This window comes from Muntiacus reevesi, chromosome 2 (genome assembly GCF_963930625.1).
Source record: "Muntiacus reevesi chromosome 2, mMunRee1.1, whole genome shotgun sequence".
NCBI lineage: Eukaryota > Metazoa > Chordata > Mammalia > Artiodactyla > Cervidae > Muntiacus > Muntiacus reevesi.
In genome coordinates, this window is record NC_089250.1 from 45,223,300 (window position 1) to 45,232,147 (window position 8,848).

Consider the following 8,848-nt stretch of genomic DNA (forward strand, 5'->3'; position numbering starts at 1 on the left):
ACCTCATTTCTAAACACAGCCATACATATAAATTCTGGGTGAACATATTCAAACCATAACAGATTGTTACAGTCATTTAGTCACTAAGTCATATCGAACTTTTTGCAACCTCAAGGACTTCAGTATGCCAGGCTGCCCTTTCCTTTACTATCTTCTGGAGTTTGATCAAATTCATGTCCTTAGAGTCAGTGATGCTATCAAACCATCTCATCTCTTCTGCCTCCTCCTGCCTTCGATCTTTCCTAACATCAGGGTCTTTGCCAGTGAGTCAGCTCTTCAATTCAGGTGGCCAAAGTATTGAAGCTTCAGCATCAGTCCTTCCAATGAATATTCAGGGTTGATTTCCTTTAGGATTGACTGGTTTCATCTCCTTGCTGTTCAAGGGACTCTCGAGAGTCCTCTCCAGCACCACAATTCAAAAGCATCAATTCTTAGGCACTCACCCTTCTTTATGGTCCAACTCTCACATCTCTACAAGACTACTGGAAAAACCATAGCTTTGACTATATGGACCTTCGTTGGCAAAGTGATGTCTCTGCTCTTTAACACACTGTCTAAGGTTTCTCATAGCTTTCCTTCCAAGGAGCAAGCATCTTTTAATTTCATGGCTGCAGTCACTGTCAGCAGCAATTTTGCAGCCCAAGAAAATAAAGTCTGTCACTGCTTCCACTTTTCCCCTTCTATTTGCCATGAAGGGACTGGATACCATGATCTTAGCTTTTTCAATGTTGAGTTTCAAGCCAGTTTTTTCACTCTTCTCTTTCACCTTCATTGATGGACTCTTTAGTTTCTCTTCACTTTCTGCCACTAGAATGCTATCTATCATCTGCTTATCTGAGGTTGTTGATATTTCTTCTGGCAATCTTGATTCTAGCTTGTAAGTTATCCAGCCTGGCATTTTGAATGATGTACTCTACATAGAAGTTAAATAAGCAAGGTGACAGTATTCAGCTTTGTCATACTCCTTTCCCAATTCTGAACCAGTCTATTGCTCCATGTCTGGTTCTAACTGTTGCTTCTTGACCTGCATACAGGTTTCTCAGGAGACAGGTAAGGTGATCTGGTATTCCCATCTCTTTAAGAATTTTCCAGTTTGTTGTGATTCACATTGTCAAAGGCTTTAGCTTAGTCAATGAAGCAGAAGTAGATGTTTTTCTGGAATTCTTTGCTTTTTCTATGATCCAATGATTGTTGGCAATTTGATCTTTGGTTCCTCTGCCTTTTCTAAACCCAGCTTGTATATCTGGACGTTTCGGTTCATGTACTGCTAAAACCTAGCTTGAAGGATTTTGAGCATATCTGTACTAGCATGTGAAATGAGTCCAGTTGTATGGGTAGTTTGAGCATTCTTTGGCATTGTCCTTCTTTGTCATTAGAATGAAAACTGACCTTTTCCAGTCATGTGGCCACTGCTGAGTTTTCCAAATTTGCTGACATATTTTGTGCAGCACTTTAACAGTATCATCTTTTAGGATTTTAAATAGCTCAACTGGAATTCTGTCACATAGTAATGTTTCCTAAGGCCCATTTATTCATAGCAATGTTTCCTAAGGCCCATTTGACTTCACATTCCAGGATGTCTGGCTCTGGCTAGTGACTACCCCATTGTGGTTTTGTATAGTTCCATGTATTCTTGCCACATCTTTTTAATCTCTTCAGTTTCTGTTAGGTCCTGTTAGTTCCAGTTCACCATTTCAAAAAGGAGTCAGGCTCGTGAAAGAGGCGTAGGTGGGTAGTTGTCAGGCTGGGCATCTCAGGAGGCTGGGTGAGCTTGGGCTGCGATTCATTTGAAGGTGTGCTTAGGGCTAGGGACACCATTTTCTTCCAACAGAAATGAAGCTATTCTCCTCTGGGCATATATGTCGCAGTCTGACTAAATTTTATCACAGAGTATTAGAATAAGTCTGGTTAATTATTTTTCTTTTTTTTAATAACAATTTTCAGTAGGTTTAAAAAATGTTTTTATTGGAGTATAGTTGATTACACTGTAATGTTAGTTTCAGGTGTACAACAAAGTGAATTGGTTGTACATATGCATATACTGACTCCCTTCTAGATTCCTTTCCCATATAGGTCATTTCAGATTATTGGGCAGCGTTCCCTGTGGTATACAGTAGGTCCTAAATATATGGAATGCTTCATGAATTTGCATGTCATCCTTGGGCAAAGCTTCTCTGTATCATTCCAATTTTAGTATATGTGCTGCTGAAGCAAGTGCAAGTTGGATTGCTTCTTTATATAGAAAGCTATTTGTCTTCCACTTTGCCACATTAGGTAAGGTATAGCAGAAAAAATTTCCACCTAGTGAGATGTGAGATTTGCATGATTGGACCTCCGTTCTGTGGACATAGATGTGGAACACATTATGGGGTGGTGGAAAATGTAGAGTCTGGAGGTCTGGATTTCCACTTGCTGGCAGATTAGTTTACATCTCTGGGTTCCCTTTCCTTATCTATACAGCAGAAATGATGGTAATTGACATTCCACTGTCATTTTAGGGATATGAGACTGTGCAGTGGAAAATATACATTCAAAATGGTAAAGACATGGCAGTCAAAATTACTAGTATTATATAAAAGCACTATGGAGTGCTGGAATAAAATTCTACATTACTGATAGGAACTACAAATAACACCCTCATCAGTATTAATATTACAGATCTAAAAGCAGGATTGCAACAATTCAGTACACTGCTGTGATGTTTGCTACGCTCCCATTCTGTGTACTCAAGTTTTCTGCTTCTTAAAAGTCTCCACGGTCACTCCCTGAACCTACTACTTCTTTCCCCTTCTTGGCTTTCATGGTCAAACAACCATGAAACAACCATGTGTAAGTGAGATCTCAAACACAGGTTGCGGGTTACATAAAGACCCCGTGGACACAGCAGTTTGCATGTTTGTTTTTAATGGACTCTGAGCGCCTCCAGGCTGGGCAAACTCCCTTATGTCACCCCAGCCAGTCCCCATGTTTCTGTTAACTCTCTGATCCCTGAAGATGCCTTCAGCATTTATAACCTCTAGTGCTAAAGATAAAAATAGTAATCAACAGAATCACATACTTACAGATGTCAAATTAAGGAAGGGAAGATTTGCAAGTTAAGATATAATTTATACAATTACATCATATTTTCTAAACATGGCCCCAAACTTGGCCCTCAAAAATAGTGCCTTACACACACATGGACTTCCCTGGTGGCTCAGACTGCAAAGAATCTGCCTGCAATGCAGGAGATCTGGGTGGGGAAGACCCTCTGGAAAAGGAAATGGCAATGCACTTAATATTCTTGCCTGGAAAATCCCAGAGAAGCCTGATGGGCTATAGTTCACAGGGTCACAGAGAGTTGGACACCACTGAGAGAATGTTTCCGTTTTCAGTTCAGTTTCATACACACATACACAGCGAATTGCTAACTTGATTTTACTCGCTCCTTTTTATTAATAGTAATAATTACAAAGGCCCATCTAGTCAAGGCTATGGTTTTTCCAGTAGTCATGTATGGATGTGAGAGTTGGACTGTGAAGAAAGCTGAGCACCGAAGAATTGATGCTTTTGAACTGTTGTGTTGGAGAAGACTCTTGAGAGTCCCTTGGACTGCAAAGAGATCCAACCAGTCCATCCTAAAGGAAATCAGTCCTAAATATTGCATTGGAAGGACTGATGTTGAAGCTGAAACTCCAATACTTTTGGTCACCTGATGCGAAGGGCTGACTCATCTGAAAAGACCCTGATGCTGGGAAAGATTGAGGGCAGGAGGAGAAGGGGACAACAGAGGATAAGACGGTTGGATGGCATCACCGATTCATTGGACATGAGTTTGGGTAGGCTCCGGGAGTTGGTGATGAACAGGGAGGCCTGGTGTGCTGTGATTCATGGGGTCGCAAAGAGTTGGACACAACTGAGTGACTGAACTGAATAGTAATAATTAAAGTTTCTCAGTCATGTCCAACTTTTTGCAACCCCATGGACTGTAGCCCACCAGGCTCCTCCATCCATGGGGTTCTCCAGGAAGGAACACTGGAGCAGCAGCTATTTCAAATGCTTTGGAAAAGCCATGAGTCCAGTAAACTGTATGAAAAGGGAGTGAACAAGTTCAGCTTCCAGGTCCTCAGGTCACCATTTCACCAGCCAGCTGTGATCACAGTGAGTCTTAAATCAACTTAAAGGATGATAATTAGAATTAACAAAAATAGAAGAGATCAAATAAAATGGCATAAAGTAAGGGTAAATATTGTCTCACAAAACTTTTAAAAAACTGTAGCAAAATATATATAACATAAAATTTACCATTTTAATCATTTTTAAGTGTACAATCTGTGGCATTAAGTACATTCACAAAGGTGTGCCACCATTAACAATATTTCAAAACTTTGGCTTCATGTGTATGTATGTGTGTGAGTGTGTGTGTGTGTGCACACACACGTGCACATGTGCATAATGGCCTGTACTATAAAATGTATTTCTTATTATGGGTCTTGATTTTTTTTTCAAAAGCGTGAAAACCCTATATTAGCTCACTTTTCCCATATGTAAGACAATGGCTATTTCACTAGGACTTCGATGAAACTTGGTTGTTAGAGAAATATTCTAATCCTAAATGTGAGGAGATACTTCCAAAGAAAAAGATAAATTGAAACATCTGACATAATGAAAAATTTGAGATGCATATTTGTCTTTATGTGTGTAGGTGTTGCATATTCACGTTAACAAATGTGTGGAGATTGGCAATACACCCAGAGTAAGGGGACAAGGTCAGAAGATGTTACCCTTAGAAACTGAAGGTGAAAAGAATGGACATACACTGGTTTAGACTTACTTTCTTGGTGGCAACTCCAACTGTGGTGCCTGCTGTTTTGTTGTTTTTTTTTTTTTTTTTTGATGACTATTATGAAAGCTTATTTAACAAAAGAGTTCAGTAAGAAAATGTACACGAGTCAATTTTTCTCATAGTGAAGCATGGAGAGGGGATGCATGCTGTTGATTTCTCTGGTAACATAGTCATTGTTTGTACTTCTTCCCAGGCTTCTAACATGGTGACGCTATTTCCTTGTATTGTCACCATCCCAGTACTGTTGTGTTGCCCACCAGTTGCAACCTCCACATTGTTATCTATCACAAGTTTCATAAAGGGTCAAATCCCTGCAATATTCCTTGGACATGTCTGCCACCATTTAATTTTGGTGATAATGTCTTGTCCATAAGCTTCTTCAACTTGGGAGGGTGAGCTTTGCTCATGATGTCAACTCAGTGAGTTCAAAGATGCCTCCAAATGGAACTTCAGTGGTCTCTCAGGCTACAGCAGCAGGCCTGGTGTTCTGTGTCTGAAGGTGATGGCTGTGTTTCTGATGAGACTTAAGTGTTGCGCTAATCGAGCCAAGGAAACAGCCTCCCAAGTCTGATCAAAGTGACTAAAATATATCCAGAGGAAAATGCTGATGTGTGGAAAATACTCAGTCACACAACTGTAGTATATGGTATTTAAGGTTATGATGGTTGTTGTGTTAAGTCACTCAGTGGTGTCTGACTATTTGCAACCCCATGGATTGCAAACTGCCAGGCTCCTCTGTCCATGGAATTCTCCAGGCAAGAATACTGGAATGGGTTGCCATTTCCTTCTCCAAAGGTTATGATATCAAAACAAATAAACAAGGAAACAAAAATTGCTATTACCATGGAATCTGGGGGTGGGGGGAGTGCAAATGATAAGGATTCCAAGCACGCTGGATTCATTGTGGTGAATGGTGTCAGAGCAACTCACTGAGACAGGACAAAAATCTGCCAGAGGCTGGTGGGTGAGCTCGCAGAGCTGGAATGAGTTCAGTTCAGCAGACATCTACAAATGATGAACAACGAGCATGAATGAAGTTCCTGCATTTGCGAAATTCCTAAGGAGGAGGTAAACAACCACACACACTGGTGCTCCTACTCAATGCAGCAGGAACTGTGATGCAGAGCTGTGGATGGCCCTGACACCCTGGGGAGGAACTGGGGCAGGTATTCAGAGAAGGTTTCCTGGAGGGGTCAAAGGGTCTGAGCTGAGTCGTGGAAACTGTGGAAGACAACCAGCCAAAAGGAAGAGGGGAGTCTCAGAAGGGAAACACACAGAGGTGGAGTGGCTTGGTGTGCTCAGGAAACTCCAGCCAGTTCAGGATCCAGGAGGGAAACCTCAGGCCCCTCCAGATGGTGTTTAGAGGCTCCCTCCCTTGACCCTGACAGCTCATCACCACTAGGCAGCAACAGGAGCTGCCCAGCTCTTAAAGTACTGAGGGGTCCTCCTCAGAGGAGCCTGGGGCAGGGGTGGGAGTGAGAGGCATGTTTCTCAGGAGACTCCTGAGAACCCACCACAGCACCTCTGGCACGCACGCTCCATCCTAGAGTGTGTGGGTCCAACTCCAGCCTGGGGGAGATGGGCCAAGGAAGCCAGGAGTGCCACAGGGAAGAGCACAGGGCAGCGTCTGGTGGTAGCCACACACAGTCTAGAACTCTGGAGACAAGGGTGTCTAGACAGCAACCTTCCCTCTCCTTAGAGGAATGCCGCTGAGGGACATGGATGTGGGGCTGATGAGAATGTGCACTTTGCCAGATCTCCAGGAAGTCAAAACTTTCTCAATCTAATAAAAACAACATGCTTCTTAAGTCTAGTTCTCTGCCTGGAACATCCAAATGGGGACATCTCTCATGATTCATCTACTCATCTTGCTTTCAATGAGAGTGACAGGCAGGCAGCAATCATAGTGAAAACACCATCTTTTCTGAGGCCTGGAGTGACACATTCGCCTCAATGCACATAGGACTATGTAGGTCAACTATCCCAGAAGATATTGCCAAAAATAGTAGGAATTCAAGCCACCATCACAGGAAGCACCCTTGGCTGAGAACAGAGCTACTTTCAAAGGAAAACACAATTCAACTACAGAAGCATCTACTAGGTCTCTACTAGGAACTGGCTCCAGGGTGTTACATAGTATACTACACAGAAACATTCCTCAGAAACTCGCTCTAGATATGGCTCCTGATGCCAAAATTCATCTCCCCTGGAGGCCCTCAGGCCTTCTCCCCCTGAGGGCTGGCACCTGTGGACACAACTCTGCCCCATCCTCCCGGACTCTGTTTCCAGAGCCAGAGCTTTGGCCCTATTGTTCCTCCTGAGGGAGGGCTGTGGAACTTCCTGGGAAATGCAGTCCTCCTCTCTGACTGCTTTTTGGCCACATGTGCTCATGGAATATTTATAATGAATTGAAACCCTCCATTTTATCACCATATTTTTTATTATCATGAGGAATTTAAAAACATATTCAAAAGTAGGGAGAAGAGTTTCGTGAGCCCCCTGTATCCATCACCAGCTTTCAACAATTTTCAACACACTACCTTGTCCCATTATTTCTTATGTATTCCTGCTGACCACCTTCCTTTAGATGGTTTGGAATCAAATGCTAGATATACATAATACAGTGTCATTCATAAATACTTCAGTGTATATCTCTAAGGGTTTCCCTGGTGGCTCAGATGGTAAAGAATCTGCCTGCAATGTAGGAGACCCAGATTTGGGTGGGGAAGATCCCCTGGAGAAGGGAATGGTTACCCGCTCCAGTGTACTTGCCTGGAGAATTCCCTGGACAGAGCCTGGTGGGCTACAGTCCATGGGATTGCAAAGAGTCAGACACGACTGAGAACTAAACAACAACAAATATATCTCTAAAGCACAACTCTCTGCTTGATGAGCCTCATTTCTACAGGCAAGTTGCAAACACTTACATATCCCACATCTAGTTCACCAATTAAGGTTCTGTTGTATTCTCTTTCTGTGTAAGTGTGTATTCCACTGAACTATTTGACAGAAACTTGCAGATGTCTTGATCCTTTACCTCTAAATACATCAGTTTATATCTTCTAAGATCAAAGACGTCTTCTTACTGAACCATAAAACAATTTACAAATAAATACAATTTGGAAAATTGAACCTTGATTGTAAGATTGGAAGATTTCATATTGAGATTCTAATTATGATCTCTATAGTAAATTTTATTCTGATTAAGGATCTAGTCTTGGATCATACATTACATTTAGTTGCCATGTCTCCTTAGTCTCCTTAAATTTTGAAAAGTTCCTCAACTATCCACTGCCTTTTATGGCCACACTGTGAGGTTTGTGGGATCTTAGTTTCTGGATCAGGGGTTGAACCCTAGCTTTCCGCCACAAAAGTGCCAAGTCCTAACCAGGGACTGCCAGGGAAGTCCTCGGCCTTCATATTTTTGAAGAGTGACAGTTTTGTAGAATGTCCTCAGTTTGAGTTTGTGATTAGCCATCATGGTTAGTTTGTGGATTGACTGGAACATGACATAACCAAAATCACGTGATGTCAGCAGGGCACCATTATGGGAGATGCCAACTTTCATCCCTCAGTTAAGATGGGGTCCATCATTTTTATCCACTGTTCTGTTCAGTTCAGTCACTCAGTCATGTCCGACTCTTTGTGACCCCATGAACCACAGCATGCCAGGCCTCCCTGTCCATCACCAACTCCCAGAGTTTACTCAAACTCATGTCCATTGAGTTGGTGATGCCATCCAACCATCTCATCCTCTGTCGTCCCCTTCTCCTCCTGCCCTCAATCTTTCCCAGCATCAGGGTCTTTTCAGATGAATCAGCCCTTCGCATCAGGTGACCAAAAGTATTGGAGTTTCAGCTTCAACATTAGTCCTACCAATGAACATCCAGGACTGATATCCTTTAGGATGGACTGGTTGGATCTCCTTGTAGTCCAAGGGACTCTTCAAGAGTCTTCTCCTCCCGCCCCCGCTGGCTGGGGTGCTCTAGGTGCAGCGCGGAGACCCTCTGCATCCGTGCAAAC

The 8,848-nt window shown here is 42.6% G+C and overlaps 1 pseudogene; it reads right to left on the bottom strand.

Annotated features, from left to right (window-relative positions):
- Positions 1-2,122: 2,122 nt before the first annotated feature.
- LOC136162164 (U6 spliceosomal RNA) lies at positions 2,123-2,214 on the bottom strand (annotated as a pseudogene).
- Positions 2,215-8,848: the final 6,634 nt, after the last annotated feature.